The sequence below is a fragment of the Apus apus genome, chromosome 1 (assembly GCF_020740795.1).
Source record: "Apus apus isolate bApuApu2 chromosome 1, bApuApu2.pri.cur, whole genome shotgun sequence".
Classification (NCBI taxonomy): Eukaryota; Metazoa; Chordata; class Aves; order Apodiformes; family Apodidae; genus Apus; species Apus apus.
Genome location: NC_067282.1, coordinates 22,164,079 through 22,180,458, shown reverse-complemented (window position 1 = coordinate 22,180,458; position 16,380 = coordinate 22,164,079). Strand labels below are relative to the sequence as shown.

General features: G+C 46.2%; 1 protein-coding gene across 5 annotated transcripts in view; it reads left to right on the top strand.

Moving 5' to 3' along the window:
- Window positions 1–247: 247 nt before the first annotated feature.
- The window catches only part of SLC7A1 (solute carrier family 7 member 1), a 41,983-nt gene continuing 25,850 nt past the window's right edge, over window positions 248–16,380 (top strand). For 3 of the 5 annotated variants that reach the window (XM_051618351.1, XM_051618343.1, XM_051618318.1), the window contains exon 1: window positions 3,901–4,809. The gene's annotated coding sequence lies outside the window, so the exon portion shown is untranslated. Of the gene's footprint in view, window positions 282–635; window positions 761–3,900; window positions 4,810–16,380 lie in introns of those variants that run through there. The other 2 variants (XM_051618325.1, XM_051618333.1) reach the window with 2 other exon arrangements.

Below are 16,380 nucleotides of genomic sequence, written 5' to 3'. Positions count from 1 at the left end.
GCTCCGAGGAAGCGATCCCCTCCCTGTCCTCCGGCCGTGCCCAGCCGCGCGGTTCTCCCTCCAGGGACGGGCTCAAGCCGCCTCGCTCTGCGCGCGCCTCCCCCGCACGGCGCTGCGGGCCCGCCTGGGCCGGGCCTGGCCGGGCCCGCCCTCCCCGCCCGCCTCCCCATTCATTGGGGCCGGCGGAGGCAGGGCCGGGCGGGCTGCGGGGTGAGCGCGGCGGCGGGGAGCGCGGGCTTCCCTGGCGGGGCCTCGCTCCCACCTGAGCCACCCGGGCGCAGGTGAGTTGAGGGACGGAGGGACGGAGGGAGGAGAGCGGGGCCGCCGCACGCCTGGGCCTCCATTTTGCCTGATGCATCTGGGGCGGCGCCGAGGGCTGCCGGGGCTGGGGAGTGAGTCTCTCCTCCCGCCAAAACAGCCGCCCCTCCATGTTCTGTGCCTGGAGGCGCGGTTCTTCCTGGCAGGTCCCTCCCTGCCCCCTGCTTCGCCCCTTCCCCGCGCTGGCCGGGCCGGGCCGGGCCGGGCCGAGGGAGGAGCCCCTGGAATGCCGGGGCCGCCCGCCCGCCTGGCGGGAAGGGCCTTTGCTGGGTAGCGAGGGATGGGATCTGCCATGATGGGCATTGCCGCCTCCCGCCGCGGTTTCCCTCTTCCGGAGCGAGTAGCAAGCCAGGGCAGAGCCGAAGACCTCACAGAACTGCATGCACGTTTCCCAGCTCACCCGTTTTCTTGCTCGTCTTCGCTTGGCACCACGAGCAGCACGGTAGGGAGCGTGCTGAGGCTGCAGACTCGCCACAAATGCAGGTGTCGGGTCAGCCTCATGCCCTGGGAGCTGCTCCTGTCTGAACCTGTTCAGCGACAAGGGCACGGGCTTGTTTCCGTTTTGTTTAGGCCGCTGGCCTGGCTAGCAGATGGATTTCTAATTTTTTGCATGTGTACGTCTGAATGTTTGTGGCAGACAGGGCTGGGGAGGGGGCTAAAACCCGCTGACTCAGTAAGGATTTTATATGTATAGCCAAGGCAGGACAGAAGGATTTGGGCTATGTGCAGAAGTGCTAGTTAGTTGTGTAGTTGGCTGCTAGAAGCCTTAGTTTTGGAGCAGGGTGTTGTTTCTGGTCCCGCTTGTAGGTGTCATGCGGGACCCTCTGCAGTGGGGCAGCTCAGCCTCCTGAAGGTATTCACTCAGTGATACTTACTGTCTCTGCCATCTCCCAAGTCAGAGGCAAACAATAAACATTTGGAGAGAACAGGCAGAAACTTACCTTTTTGGTCAGGTTCTCCATGGACTGCTGTTGCCTTCAGCAGTCAACTGAAATATTGTTTAGACAGGATTTCCATACAGAGCAAAAGAGGGACTGTGTAATTGCACAGGCTGCATATCTGCAAGTGCTGACCCTGGCACAGAGAAGGAGCAAGCTCGTGGATTGCCACAGCTCTTGAAAGTTATTTTGCTTTCAAGGATTTTGCATTTTGAGCAAAATGAAGGGAACAGATCTTGACTGTGCATCATAGCATGCATGCATGCTTTAGGTGGTCAAATTTGCTTTGACATAAATCAGTTTCTTGAGCGGGAGGACGCCTGGGTGTTTAGTCCCCAGTTTATGCCATTTTCATGGAATGTGTAAAGTTGTGAGCAGTGCTGCTTGTAGGCTTGTGCTTATCAGCGAGATGTGTTCAGAAGGCACTCCTTGTTTTGGGTGGGCTGTAACGGAAACCTGAGGCCAGCGAGGCTTCTAATTCAGGCAGTTTGGTTGTGAATGTGGGCGAGGTGTGTATTGCACAATATGCTCTTCATTCCACGTGGAGAGAAGGATTTGCTATGCAGAAGGAATTATCTTAGACAAAAGAGGGAATCCATAACTCTTTCTCTAATCTAGCCAGCTGTCAGAGTAGACAGCTCTCAGCTGTATTTTTGTTGACATCTTTGTTATTCTCTCTCTTTTCTTTCTTTTATTTCCCTTCTTTTTCCTGTGCAGCCTACTGCCAGTTTTCAGTAGGGATCATCCCTGTATGGTGTTGTACCTCAGCTCTATATCTGTGCTGAGGGTTTTGTGACATGTGAGTGAGGGTTGCTGTGTGCTAATCTCTATGGTGTTAAGTGCAGTTGGTGGACTGGTTTGTACAAGAGGGATGGCAAAAAGGTGTGGTGGTCATCGCTTAGTCTCAGATGGGAAAGAAAAAGGGAGAAATATGGCTTGGGTGAAGGAGAGCAGAGATCTTCTTGCAATTACTGCCTTTACTACCTATTGTCCACCCTTGAACTATCAAGTTCCTCAATGTTGATCCGCTATGACAGATTAATGAGACTTCAATGCCTTTCAGAATTGCCACTTCCAGTTGTATCTCAGCTTTCAGAGAATAGAAAATAATACAGTGCCTTTAATTTTAGTGTAACTGACCAGCAGAACCAGGAGGCTGGGTGGCGAAGAGAACGTTTGGTGTTCTGGGCAGAGTTGGTTGGGGTCATCTCCAGTGTCTACTGCCCCAGAGTTAGTAACCCAGGGTGAATCTTTTCTGCTGTCTACGTCAGTGTGTTTGGCAGTATTGTTTGGTTTTCTTTTGTTTTGTTTCCATTACCTGCTATATCCTCATCTTTTTTTATCCTAGGGCCCAAATCCTTGCAGATCTGTCACATGCTCAGTGGTGCTGAAGGTGGCATTCATCTGGGCAAAAATCTACATCCAAGTTAAACAGCCCCGCCTGCTGTTGTGGTCAGCCAGGAGAGGGGTGGTTGTTTCTGGGGTGTGATTCATTTCAGCCCAGTATGCTGAAGCAGATGAGTTGTGACCTGAAAGCTGCTTTCCACTGACTATAAAAGGACTCATTGGGGGATTAGCCTGGATGTAGAAGTCTGTACTATAAATGTCTAAGTGTTTATCTCAGTGAACATGTGAGCTTCTTGGATGTTTCAGTGACTTGGGGAAGAGTCGTGGCTGTTTGCACTAGGGGTGGGTTTGTTCTGGCATTTGAGCACTCCTTTCATACTGCTGTTGCTGCAATATCACAGGCTACTTAAACCTAGAACAAAAAAAAAAAAGGCGTAGCAGTTGGTCAAACAAAACATAAATGCTGACACCTACCCTGTGACTACCCACTGGCTGCAGGGTTCCTGACAACTGCCTGTGGTTCCTGGGCTGTTTGAGGGTGTTAGAGATCAGGAGTTGGGGCTCCCACTTTCCCTCTGTAGTGTGTAGAGACCTTGGAATGCTCCTTACCCTGGCAGTGCTGGCCTGAGCTGCCTGTCCTTGATGGCGAGTCAGCAGCTGCTGCCCTTGCCAGGGTTCCTGACTGCTGGAGACCACCAAGGTGATGGGTCATAAATCCTGTAAATGGTATCTGGTACAGAAGTGCCTTATTTCAGAGTTTCCAAATTAAAGTACTGAGAGATTTTTTGTTTCAGTTACCTTTTTGAGTTTTTGGGTTGTTTTTTTTTTACTCAAATGAAAAACAGTTCAGAAAACTTCCTTTCACAGAGAGGCAGTTTTTGTGTGTTCAAGAGTTGCAGTAACTGCTAAAGGAAAAAATGTGCTACTAGCTTCTTTGCTGAGCAAGATCTCATTAAATTTTCCTGTTAATCTAACCTGTTCCTCAGTGCCTGCTGTGCTGTGTCTTGACCCCTTTTCTGAGAAATCCATGCAATTGCTATATTTACTAAAATACTAAATTTATTACTGTCTACTTAATGGTAGTATTTAGCTTCATGTTTTCTCACACTTCCTTCTCCTGCATTTTTCTGAGAGGTGGAATAACTCTTGGGTTCCCTTTTACCAGATTTCCAGACAAATATCCCAGCTGTCTTTTCTGAGCTGTACAGATTTTGCAATTCACTCTTACCTTATTAATTATCCTTGACATATGTTTTTGTCTTTCCTTCTAGGTCTCATTTGCCCATTTAATTTTTAAATGACAAGAATGAGGATTTTACTTAGTATCCTGCTTTTGAAGGCTTGCAATTATTTACTGCCCTTATTTACTGAGCAAGCTATGCTCCTCTTGAAATTTAGTGGCATTTGACAGTCATTCACTTCTGAAAGGTTATTGTAAGCCACTCTGGAATTCTAAAAATAATAAGTTGAACAATGAGCTTTTTATTTAACTAGGGATTTTCCCTGATACTGATTCAGGCAGACCATTAATATCCCCCATGCCAGATAATTTATTTGTTTCTGGAACCTGTTCTGTCAAATGAGAAGGTGTTCTCAAAATCAGTAGCTGTGTGTGCTGTGACCTGTGTTAGTCCTGGCTGTGTGTGAGCCTGACTGTCTTAAATTGCCAGGCATTTTAATATAGGTGAGAACTATTGAGTTGTAGGGTAGATGCACATCATCTCTGGCGGCAGTTGTGCCTCCTCGGAAGTTTGCTGCTGGAAGCTGGTAATTGCTGCTCCAGTTTTCTGGCAGGTACGCTTGAGAGATCCCTCCTCTGACTTGTCTCAGCTCACATGAGGCAGGGCATTGCAGGCTCCTTCAGTCGTACGTCTTTGCTAACTCTAGTTACCGTCTAGGCTTTGCCTTAAAAGTTTCCGCTAGCAAAGTGAGTAGTGTGGTGTGTCTCTAGAGAACGTTTGCTCACTGGAGGCTGCAGTCTTTGAGTGATGTGATCCTGGACGCAACATGGATAGATCGGTGCTTGGAGCGGAAAGGATGATGACGTCTGGGAGGCTGAAGGCAGTGGTGGTACCAAGCGTTTGGAAACATTTACCTCTCCACCCAGTGCACTTGGAGCCATAAGAAAACCAGTGTCTACGCTGATACGGTGCTGCTTCATGTCTGCAGTGGTCCATGTTGGTTCAGTGGTTTGATTAAACCAAAGGTGAGTTTGCTTTGGCTGTGGGGTATTTGTGGGGTGTGGTTTAGTGCCACTTTCCATTGCTATAAAAGCAGTACTATGCAAAACCACCTTTTAATTTTATGGGTAAAGCATGCTGAGGTCAGGACTTGGAAAAACTTGCTTCCAAAGGGTCTGTTTCCCAAAACTGCCTCTGCGGTGGGACTGGGAGGTGGTGTAACTCGCTGCGTATTTGGGAACAGAAAGCCCTCTGATGAAGTCTGGAGTCACTAAGCAAAACCAATTCTGCAAAATAAGAAAGGAGGAAAAAAACAAGTACAAGCTATAAACCATAACAAAGTCAGACCACTGGTAACACTAGTTTCGTTTGGAAATACTGCTGTGGGAGGTGTATTCAGATATAAATGTTGCAGGAGTAAACGTAATGTGCAAGAAATTACTGTGATTTGATAAATGAACTGTTCCCTTAAGCTGAAGAAGAGCTTGCTTTCTTCGATTGAAAGATTCTTAAAATAAATTTGTTGGAAAAATTGTTTTGTTGAATCTGTGAAACTAGGTTATTTTGTTGAGGTGACTGTCTTGTAAAACATTTTTAGGTAGCAAAGTAAATAATGTGATGTATCTTTAGAAAATATTCCAGAGGGGATTAGTTGTCTCAGGTGACCAGAATACAGTGTTTCATCCTTAGATTGCTGATTAAACTCCACTTGGGATTGCACACTGCCTGGCAGCTGTTAGATGACCCGTGTGGGATAGTTCCCAAGAAGAGGGTTCTGCTGCATGCTGCACTATTTAATTTTTTTCCTTCCAAAAAGTTCACAAAACAGAGTGACCTGTAACATCTGTTGTGAAGATTTTTGTTCTTTGTCTCACTTTAGTTAATGTGCATATAGTTTCCAAAAGCTCCGAGCAGGCCTTTAAGAAAAATACAAAATTAACCCGTTCTCTTTTTTGCTTTATCTAGAGCAGCAACAATTTTTTTTTTTTTCAATAAGAATCATGTAGCTATTAAGAAATATTGACAATGAATGTATAATATGCCATCATAGGAAAAAAAAATGTAATTGGAGACCTGACTAATTTGTCCAGCACTGTTTTAACAACCCATTGAATAAAGGCACATGGATTCTGTATAGAAAATGATTAAACCAATTATTTACAAGTCTGTCTTCCAGTCCCTACCTGAACTTGGCTGATACCAGTTGGAAGTGCAGAGGTGCTGTACTGTTGTGTGTCCACCCATGTTGACCACAGGGGTATAAGGGAAGACCTTTCTGGCTGTGCAATCTGCTGGAAGAAAGGACCAAATGTTCTGGCTCCCTGAGCAATATGAAAGTGCAACACCCAGAAGTCAATGGTGGGTTAGGGTGGAGGTGCCACGTCTTGGAGGAGAAAAAACACAGGGTTTTTGTGATTAATTTTTGTGATTTTAGAAATAAGAACTTCTGTGAGATTAGAGTGGGAATTTGGCCTCTACCATCTCAGTTCAGGAAAGGTACCAACACAAGCAATACAGTGAAAAGCATAACAGTTAAGGAACCGGGAAGAGCAGAAGCAAAACGTTTATGCTTTGTTCTGGAGGCACTAGGGTCAGTGCTCACGCAGTCCTGAAATCCAAAGCTTTTTCCAGAAAACTATTTTTGAGAAACACAGTGTTAGGAGGAGTCATTGTTCTTGTGAGAGAAGCAGACTTCTGAGTTGCTAAAAGCCCCAAAGACCATTCAGAGGCTTCCTCACCTTTCCATTAACTGCCTAAAGAAAGACAGGTCAAAATCGAGGTGTTTTTGCTTCTTCTGGCTCTAGGTTTGGTACGTTTTCTGTCTTGAGGAGCTGTCTGAGTTCCTTGTGAAGTTTTCATAGATATCGGTAGAGCCCTGCAGTGTTTAGGGAAGGCAGGCATCACTGGAGGGTCGTTCTTCCATCTCTCCTTCAAAAGGATAAATTTATACTTGGGAATGCCTGTCTCTGCCTCTTGGTTACAGAGAGGGGCAAGATGATACTCTAACCCAAACATTTGTTTTGGAGTTGGCTAAAGCTAGTTGAGAAGAATCTTACTTTTCAAAATGTGGTTAGCATGTGGAGAAACAAGGATATCCTTCAAGAAAACTAGTGGAAGTGATGAAGCCGCGCTGTTGTGCTTTGCCTGCTCCAGATAGACCATCACAGATGTTTGGGTACTTTTGAACCTGCTTTTTCCTCTGAAGGAAATATCTGGAGAGCAGAACAGCGTGGGGTAGGGTGCCATCAAAAGCATATCAGCAGCTCTTTGTTTTTCATGCTGCAGTTGAGACCCTTTGGGAAAAATGCTAATTATCATTTGTTTCATAGTTATTTTTCTTTAAAATCACCTGATTATTTTTTTTAAGTCACAGTGCAGTAGAACTAAGGATAATATTTACAGCCAGTAGTTTGTTTCCTTCCTCCTGTTTGCTTAAAGAGCCTAGCAGCTGCAGAGCTTATTATACTTCAAAGTTTCTTGTTGTAGATAAGTGACATGGGGAGAGATGGCACTGTATGTGCTCAGAGAAGTATTTTGAAATGTGTAAGGCAAAACGTCTCAGAGATTGTCATATTTAGGTCTCTCTGTGTACCTCCCCCCCAGCCCTATACGTACAATTAAGAGTGATTTCCTTTGATGCTGGGATGACAATGTGGAAAAATATAATGAGGTTTTAAAAATGTATTAGCAGACTGAATAGTACTGCTGATTTTTATTCTAATAAAAAGTGTGTTCTTACTCCAAACAAGATACTTTTGTCTATCAGGGCATAATAATTTTTAAGGATAGCTGTATAACTTCTCTTGATGGGACTGGGTGCTGGGTGGCTTTGGTTATCCCTGTCACTCAGTTCCAGGTGCAGGTTTTGGGGCAGACCAGGCTTCTGCATGGGGAGGTGGAGGGGCAGGAAGGTGTAGCCTGCAATTCCAATAAAATCCGAAATCAAGTAAGATTTTAATCTGCGTATTTGTCAACTGCCAGGTGGATGGGATCAAATTACAAGTATGTGGCAAATCTTTTTTTGCTCCTTGGAGTTAATCTCTTCTGTAAGTTGACTTGTACTTCTAAAGGAGGCAGAACAAGCTCCCTTCATGGAAGATGTGTGGGTTGGGACAGCTGGCTTTGCAGCATAGACAGGAAAATAAACTGTAAGGCTGGCTACAAGGTAATGCCTCTCCTTGTGCAAAATAAGGGGCTGAGTCCAACTCTGTATTTTTGGAGTGACCTCATGGGTGGGCTTCAGCCAAATCTACCAGCCTTTTGCATTTCTTGCCTGCTGGTATCTCTTAGTCATCCCTGCTCTTGCTCCTCCCCCAGCTTCATGTGAGGGTTGTGCCTTCCTCAGCATCCCTTGGTGGTGGGTATGAATGTTCTTTCCAAATCCCTGTTTGGGCTGGCTGCTGTGGAGCCTCCTCGTTGAGGGGGTGCAGGGTCTCTCTGCATGGCATTGTCAGCAGTGAGACTTGAAGCATGCCGTTGTGATCTGGCTTCTGTTTCAGCTGGTGAGTGTAATCTTCACTTTTTGGAAAAAAAAAAAAAAGCCAAACTTCAGCATTCACTTCTTGATTCAATCCCAGGCAGGAGTGTGAAGCCTTTTGTCATACTTTGAGAAAGGGTCCTAGATAAATATGAAATGGGCTGTGCTTTGATATCTCTCTTCCCCAGCCCTCCCCAGTTAGCAGTCATGCAGCCTTGAACATTTGTGCTAGTTGGAGGCAAAACTTCCCTTAGACAACAGCTCTCCTGGCAGGGAGCAGGGGAGAGCTGAATGGTGAGCTTGAGGCTAAAAAAAGACCATTTACCCAGAGCAAACAAACACTGAACCTACCTTGCTCTGAAATGTAATTCCACATCAGTGTTGTACCACCTTTCTGATAAGATTTATTTAAGTAGAGTTTATCAAAACTGGGCTCCAATACCTGTGTGAAAACAGGAGTGGTTGGTTGTCAGACCAGTCATACCCTTGTATTATTTACCCATGGTCTCTACTTATTTTAGGCTGAAATGACTGAAATGCCTGCAGTTTTCGAGGCATTTTGTTCTAAGTCCATCAGTGCTTAGGGGCTGCAAGGTCTTTACAGTGACAGCTGGTAGGATTATTTGCAAAACAGTTCTGAGACTGAGTATTTTCCCCCACAGTCAGACTAGTAATCCCTTTTCATCTGCCTTTTTTTATTAGTTGGGTGCTCCTGTCCTTTCAAATAGAGTATTTTACTAGCCCTGCTGGTGCATGGGAGTGAAGAACCAAAGAGCTGAGCAGGACTGGGTCAAACAGTGAAACAAAATCAGGTGATTTGTGCAGCATGAGGGTTTAACAGCAAGCAGGCAAGTGCGTGGGTGAAGCTGCCATGGAAACCACTTGTAGTGCTTGCAAAAACGACCAAACGGCATCGCTGCTGTTCCTAACTACTAGTCTGCTTTTAGCTGCCCTCGCCACGTGCGATGGCCGGGAATATTGCGGAGGGCAGCTGCCTGGGAATGAGAGGAAGGTGGGAAGATGATGCAATGCGAGCAGCTTGTTGCAAGCCTGGAGGCAGCACAGGTAGCAGCACTGGCTGGTTTGGGAGAGCCAGGGTGCACAGTTGTGGTTGTGATCTTAGGTGAGAAGTGTGTGCCCGCTGCCCTGCCGTGGTGAGGATGACTGAAGGAGTGGTGCTTCTTTGCAGGCTGGGAGGTGAGTGGTGCCCATCATCTGGACATGTTGGCTGCATTCCTGGAGTGGAGTTACCCCCTGCCTGAAATGCAGGATGGCAGGTGGCTTTTATCACCTCCCCTCTCTTTCTTCACACAGCCCCGTGCTTGACTTCCACTCCACCTCTTTGCACCATCCTTGACTCCTATTCTGCTGTGGGTGTCTGTCTAGACTACTCTGACATAGACACACCCAGTGGTCCTGGCAGCCAGACTCCACAGCTACCCTGCCAGCCCAATTCCCATCCCAAAACAGCAGTCACTGGCAAGGCATGTGCCATGGGCTGCTGGGGAGGGGAGGTTGGTTGCTTACCGTCAGTGATTTGGGACATCGCCATGTCCTAGTTACAGTGGAAGTGTGGCCACACCATCAGTGCTCATCATCTTCCTCTGCTTTGGTTTTGGTTGCCCAAACTGCCTCAATTAGGGCTTCCTCTGGTGAGATGCTCCACTCATCATGCTGTTCCCAGGCAGCTGGGGCATTGGTGACCCCTCTGAATCATGCACTGTTGGCTCCCTTAGCACTGAGTGACCCTGGTCATTGGGGTACATCTGGTGAAAGGGCAGGACTAGCTTGATTGGACAGTAGCATTCAGTCATTGACTTTCTACAGTGTGCATCAGAACACCATCTCTCAGGGGAAGGTCTTCCTGAAGAGCTCTTCAATAGGAATTACTTGTCTGCTAGGCAGTTGTCATGAGCCACCCCTGAAACTGCAGACACACAGCATCAGGGAGACACACCAGCCAAAGGGGGTGTGGTGTTTGTTTCTGCCTGCAGTGATGAACATGTGGGTCTTGGAAGGCACTAATCCCTTCCCAGCCCTTTAATTATGGCTGGAATGCAGGAATATTGAGTCTAAAAGCAAACATTTTATTTAGCTCCTTTCATACCAGTCTTGCTTCTCTTTGGTATGGCATAAATCATATTTGCATAAAGCTTTAGCATTAGGTCCATAGTCATGCAAGTGCCCTCAGAATGTTGTAATATATTTTTTAATGCAGCCAGCTTGCTTAATGAGAAATTAGGTTTCTTCAGAAAAGGGAATTTTTTCTTAATTATTCTGCTGTGTTGAGTCACTATCCAACAGCCACATGAGGGTGCAGGGGTGGCAGATCTGCCTTTCAGGTCTGCATGGGGCAAGCTCTTGAGAACGGCCTCCAAATTAGTGGAAAAACTCCTGGATTCATGAAACTGTATTACAGTTACTTTCTAATGACTTTATTTTTGATTGCAATAGCCTGAAGGTTGGTTGTAGCATCCTTTGGTGTTTCATAGGAGCATGGAATTATAGAATGGCCTAGGTTGGAAGAAACCTTTGAAGATCATCTAGTCCGACCCCCCTGCCACGGACAGAGACATCGTTTACTAGATTAGGGTGCTCAAAGCCCCTTCCAGCCTTACCTTGAACACTTAATTTGCAGACACAGTTACCTGAGGATAGCAAAGCCTTTCTCAGAAGCCTAGGGTCATCTCAGTGTAAAGCACAGGAAGCCCTGTGACTTGTCCATGTGTGATTTCTGCTCCCCTTCCTCCCTGAACAAGTGCGTGCCCAATGTAGGTTGAGCTGTCCCTCATGCAAGCAGTTCCTCTAAATTTCGTTACAGGGCATTTCCTCTAAAAAAATCTCTTAAAACACTTCCACCTATTTCACAGAAGCTCTGCTCCTGCTTTTCTAGTAAAGGAAAAGGTTCCTTTGCTTTGAGTCAGTACCTGTTATGGAAACAGAGGAAGTTTTTAACTGGGACAGCAGTGTGGTGATAAGCCATGCTCCGGTGCTGGGAGTGTGCCTGTTTGAGAAATGGGTGATCCACAGACACACTGGTCCAGTGGGGTGGCCAAACCCTGATCCATGGTGTGGCACATTGCTCAGGCAGAATGCAAGTAAGATGACCCCAGGCCTCTGGACAGGAGTGGCCAGGATCTGCTGCTGCCACATGGCACTGCCTCCAGCTGGAGCTGCCACTGCTCTCTGCTGCTCAGGGATGAAGCAAAATCCACTGATTTATATCTACTTTGATCTGCCCCTTATCCACACCTGAAAATTGCCACTCAGCTGAGCCCTTCCTCCTGGTGAAATGGTGATGTTTGGGGAAGCCTTCATCCTGCTGTCTGTGTCTCATCAGTTGTGCCCCGTGTCTGTGTAGGATGGTGCTTGTTGTTCTGCATGAAGATTTGGGCTTTTAATTTTTTATTTGTTCATTTCCCCATTACTGCTTTAATAACAAACCAACTTCTATCTCTGTCTAACTTGCTTCCTTATCTCCTGAGAGACATTTCACACCTTCTTCCGAGGACTGTTGTCCAAGGACGATGACTGGAGCATGCTGAATGGCACAGACAGGCATTTTGGCTAAGCAAAGTTTTATCTGTGTTTAAGAAAAGAGAAGCTCACTTATTTAATACTGTTTCCCAGAGCATACATTTTTTTTCTGCAAGATACCAAGGCTGAGTCCCTGGCAGATTACGAGTGGTGTGTCACTTTGAGTAGATCCCTGGCAATCTGTCTCAGGCTTTCATCTGGGAAGTCTAATTATCAGTGGAGATCCCCTCAGGTTTTCTGACAGATTGAGGGAGTTAAATCAAGCAGTTTTCTGGCAAAGTATAATTTGAAGCCATGCTGAGGAACTATTTGAGGAAACTGTACTAGAGCTGGTGGGAGACTTTTCAATTAGATGTTTTTTCATCAGAAAATTGTGATTCATGTAGTGAGAGAGGTGTGATGCCCTTTGTTGGCTAGGCAGGAAGACATCTTAACTTTCTGATCCCGAGGAGCTGTGGATGGCAAATGGGGTACAGTCCTGCTCCTCCTTCTCCTTCTCCTCCAAACAGCTGGGTGTTTTTTTGAGCTGCCAGAGGATCTGCACTGGCTGAAATCCAAGGTATGGGCTAGAGGGGCTGAGAGCATTGAAGGTGCTTTCACTGAATGGTACTTCCTAGGTGGGAATCCATGCTGGAAAGATTCCCATCCCTCTCCTCTGCCTCGGCTGCTGGCTAGGTGGCTTGCCACCCAGTCACTGGTAGGCACAGCATTGGGTTCCTGTCAGTGATGTTGTTTGCAGCATCATTCCCCATATTCCAGTACAGCTACAGGGGTGATACATGGTAGCCTGGGGAGAGGAACATACTGGTTTCAGGGTTTAAACTAGCCAAAATAAATAACCGTCACCTGCACCTGAGTCTTCCCTACTGTTGATGCAGGATGCACTATACCCAGTTTGTATCTAAGAGGCGTTTCTTTAACCTCTTCTTGCAGTCCTCAGCTGGTGGAGGCTCATATCCTATCCCAGCCTTTCATTTTGCCAGCAGCTGGAAAGCTATAAGATCAGATTCCCCACTGCCATCTCAGAAGTTGTCCTGGGATGGGAGAGCAGTTTCTCATTTTGGTACAGCCAGTAGCTGTGACATTGGAAAGCAGGCACATGGGCTGTATCACCCTGCTATTTTGCTGAGGCAATACTGAAGCACCAGCACATTCTTCGTGTCCAGCAGGACTTGGTGTTCTCTTTTCAGTAGCTGTTTACTGGTATGTGGGTGGTTTAGGGATTAGACAGAGCACATTGCTGCTCCCTTTCCTATGGAAGAAATTCTCTAGGGCTGTGAGATGTCTGGAGAAAAAAGCAGGAGGTGCTATCTCTGAAATGTCCCTAATGCTCCAGAGCTTGAGGAACAGAAACCTGCACCATTCCCAGCCATGCATAGCAGGGGTCTGATCCCTCAGCAACATCTCCCTCCTGCCGTTAAGGCAGCTTTGTTCAGCAGGGGAAAGGAACGAGGTCTTCTTATGGGCAGTGTGCTGGAAGCAGGTGATTAATGTTGTGTTTTGTATACACTGCACACCCACCTGTGTGTTTAGTGTGTAGTTTATGTTTTTACTAGATGGCTTCCTTCTTTTTAGTAGCAAATGCCATGATATTGTCTGATCCTGGTTTTTAATGACAGAATTGGCAAAGAATATAGCACTTGGTATCTATATATATACAAGATTGTGCACTCTGCGTTTCTGGAATGTATATTGAGATGTGCATACATATGCACATGTGAAAAATTAGAAATAAAATTATGACAATCCAGAAGCAAACAATTGAACAGCACATGGCCAAGACTTTCGTTGCCTGATTAAAATATTTCAGCAGGACAGCATCCCTTTAAACACAGTAAAACCAATTAAAAGAATTGCTGTTAATTTGGTAGCTTCTGGCTTGGACTCCTTGCTATCACAGCTGCTGCAGTGGGATATCTTCCAGCCTCACATAATGCTAATGCTAGGTCATGCCTTTATTTTCCTCAGCCTTTTCACTGGTGGCAAGTGGTTGTGGCAGCCCACTCCCTGGAGGTATCACAGTATCACTCTGGTTGGAAAAGACCTTCAAGGTCGAGTCCAACCACTACCCTAACTCTACCACGTCCACCACTAAACACTGTCCCCTGGCACCACATCTGTCTTTTTAGATGTCTCCAGGGATGGTGGCTCAACGACCTCCTTGGACAGCCTGGATCACCAAATCCAGCTCCTGCCCCAGAACAGAACAACCCCAAAGTTCACACCATGTCCCTGAGGGCATTGTCCAAATGCTTCTTGAATATTGTCAGGCTTGGTGTCATTACTGCTTTCCTGGGGAGCCTATTCCAGTGCTCCACCATTCTCCAGGTGAAGAATCTCTTCCTAATGCCCAACCTAAACCTCCCCCTGCACATTGTCCTACCATTCCCTCAGGTCCTATTGTTGGTCACCAGAGAGAAGAGGTGAGGAAGCAGTAGCTGCAACGAGGTCTCCCTTCAGTCTCCTCCAGGCTGAACAGACAGAGTGCCTTTAGCCTCTCCTCATACAGCTTCCGCTCTAAGCCCTTCACCAACCTTGTGGCCCTCTGGACATGCTCCAGAAGCTTTATATCCTTTTTGTACTGTGGCACCCAAAACTGCACACTGCTCAAGATGGGGTTGTAACAGTGCAGAGTGAAGTGGGACAGTCACCTCCCTTGACCAGCTGGCTATGCCATGCTTGATGCATGCCAGGACTCAGTTGGCCTCCTGGCTGCCAGGGCACACTGTTGGCTCATGTTTAAGGCCAGGTTGGATGAGGCTTTTTGCAGCTTGATCTAGTGTGAGGTGTTCCTTCTCATGGCAGGGAGGTTGGAACCTGATGATCTTTAAGGTCCCTTCCAACCGTAAGCCTTCTATGATTCTGTAATGGCTACAACCACAGCCTCTGAGTCAGTTCTTAGCACTTGTCCCAAGGTTGTCCTCTCTAGATTGCCTGCATTTTCCAGCACAGCTGATGGGGACACTTGCAGCAGCTTCAGGGGGACAGTCAGACACAGCTTAGGGTCTGATGCCACATCCTTTGCTTCTGTTTCTAAAAGTCTTGAGGTAGATGCTCAAATGTTCATGAGGAGAGCTTAGCATCTGCTTTAACTGTCTTGTCTCTGCTCTGTCACTTGTTGTGGGGTGGTATAACAAAACATGGGAGATTTTCCAAGGTGAAACATTTTGGAAGGACATATCTAATACAATTCCTGCTTTATATTGTAATGGATTGTACCTGGGGCTGAGGTGCCTTGATGACTGTTGACTTAGCGTATTTCTGAATGAGGTTTCAAAAAGCACTCAGTGGTTCTGGTTTGGTTCCTTGCAACATGACCCCTTTGTGTTAAGGCATCTACACTTAAATCTGACACCCCAAAATATCTGTAATGGAGATAGGAGGGATTGAGATTTTCTGTCTCTTCTTTTTCTGATTAGGTACCTTGGGGATGGAAGTAGCAAAATCAGCCTTTTGGAAAAGGGCTCCCAAATGAGTCTGTACCTGTGCACTCATCAAAAAGTAGGCATCATCACTTCATTCTTGTTCACGGAGCTGACCTATGTTTAAACTAAAACTAGAGGGTCAAACCCATTCCACGTTGTTTGCTAAACATGCCAACCTGGGATAAGCACAAACTCTTTGTTCTGCAAACCAGTAGCAGTGATGGACCAGACATACGGGGGCCATATTTGTTGAAGACCAAAAGGATGCTGAGAAAAAATAAGACCATCCACATTGCTGGGCATCACTTTGCTGGTAGAGAAGGGTACTGCTTGAAGATTTCTACGTAAGCCTATGTGGGACAACGTTGGGTGGGAACTTCTGTGTGCACTTCATCCATGGAGGTGCCTAGGGTGTTCATTGAACATGCAGTAGGGTCGGGCTTGGCGTTTTTTCTTTTCTTACTATAAAACTCCTTGTTCTACATAATCAGCTTTAATTTTATGCTCAGCTGCAAATCAGAGAGCATTCTCAGGATCAGCAAGGTCTTGAAATAGATAAGGAGTGGTTTCTAGAAGCTGAAACAAATTGTAATTGTTTAGGAAGTGGTAGTACTGGTTATGTAAAATGGTGCCCTGTCAGCTTATTTTTACACATGGTGTTTTATGTTTAGCTGGACAGTTGTTTGTTTTGGTTTACTTTTTGCTGTTAACCAGATGCAAGGTTGCTTATTTTCTTATGGGATTGTTTTGAAGAATGTCCTTTTTAAAAAATGCTGTTAATGAGGAAGGAAATCCATCAACCTCATATAATAGGTATGTTAACCATTAGATAAGAGGAGGAAGACTATCTTATTTTATTTGAAAATACAATACAGTCAAGGCACAAGAATTTGGACAGGGAACAAAAGTAACAAACATTAAATACACTGTAAATAAAAGACAAGGACCCATAGCAGTGGGGGGAATTTGGCCCCTATTGAAGTTGGTGGGAGCTTTGCCATCGACTTCAGTGGGACAGGATCTCACCCAAGCATGTGGTCCCTGCCCCAGGGTCCGCTCTGCTAGGTTATCTAGGTATATCATTGCTTCCTGCTGCTCCTTTGGTCCTGCTGAAGCACGAAGGTGCCCAGAGCCTTGGGGTGAAGCCGTTTCCTACC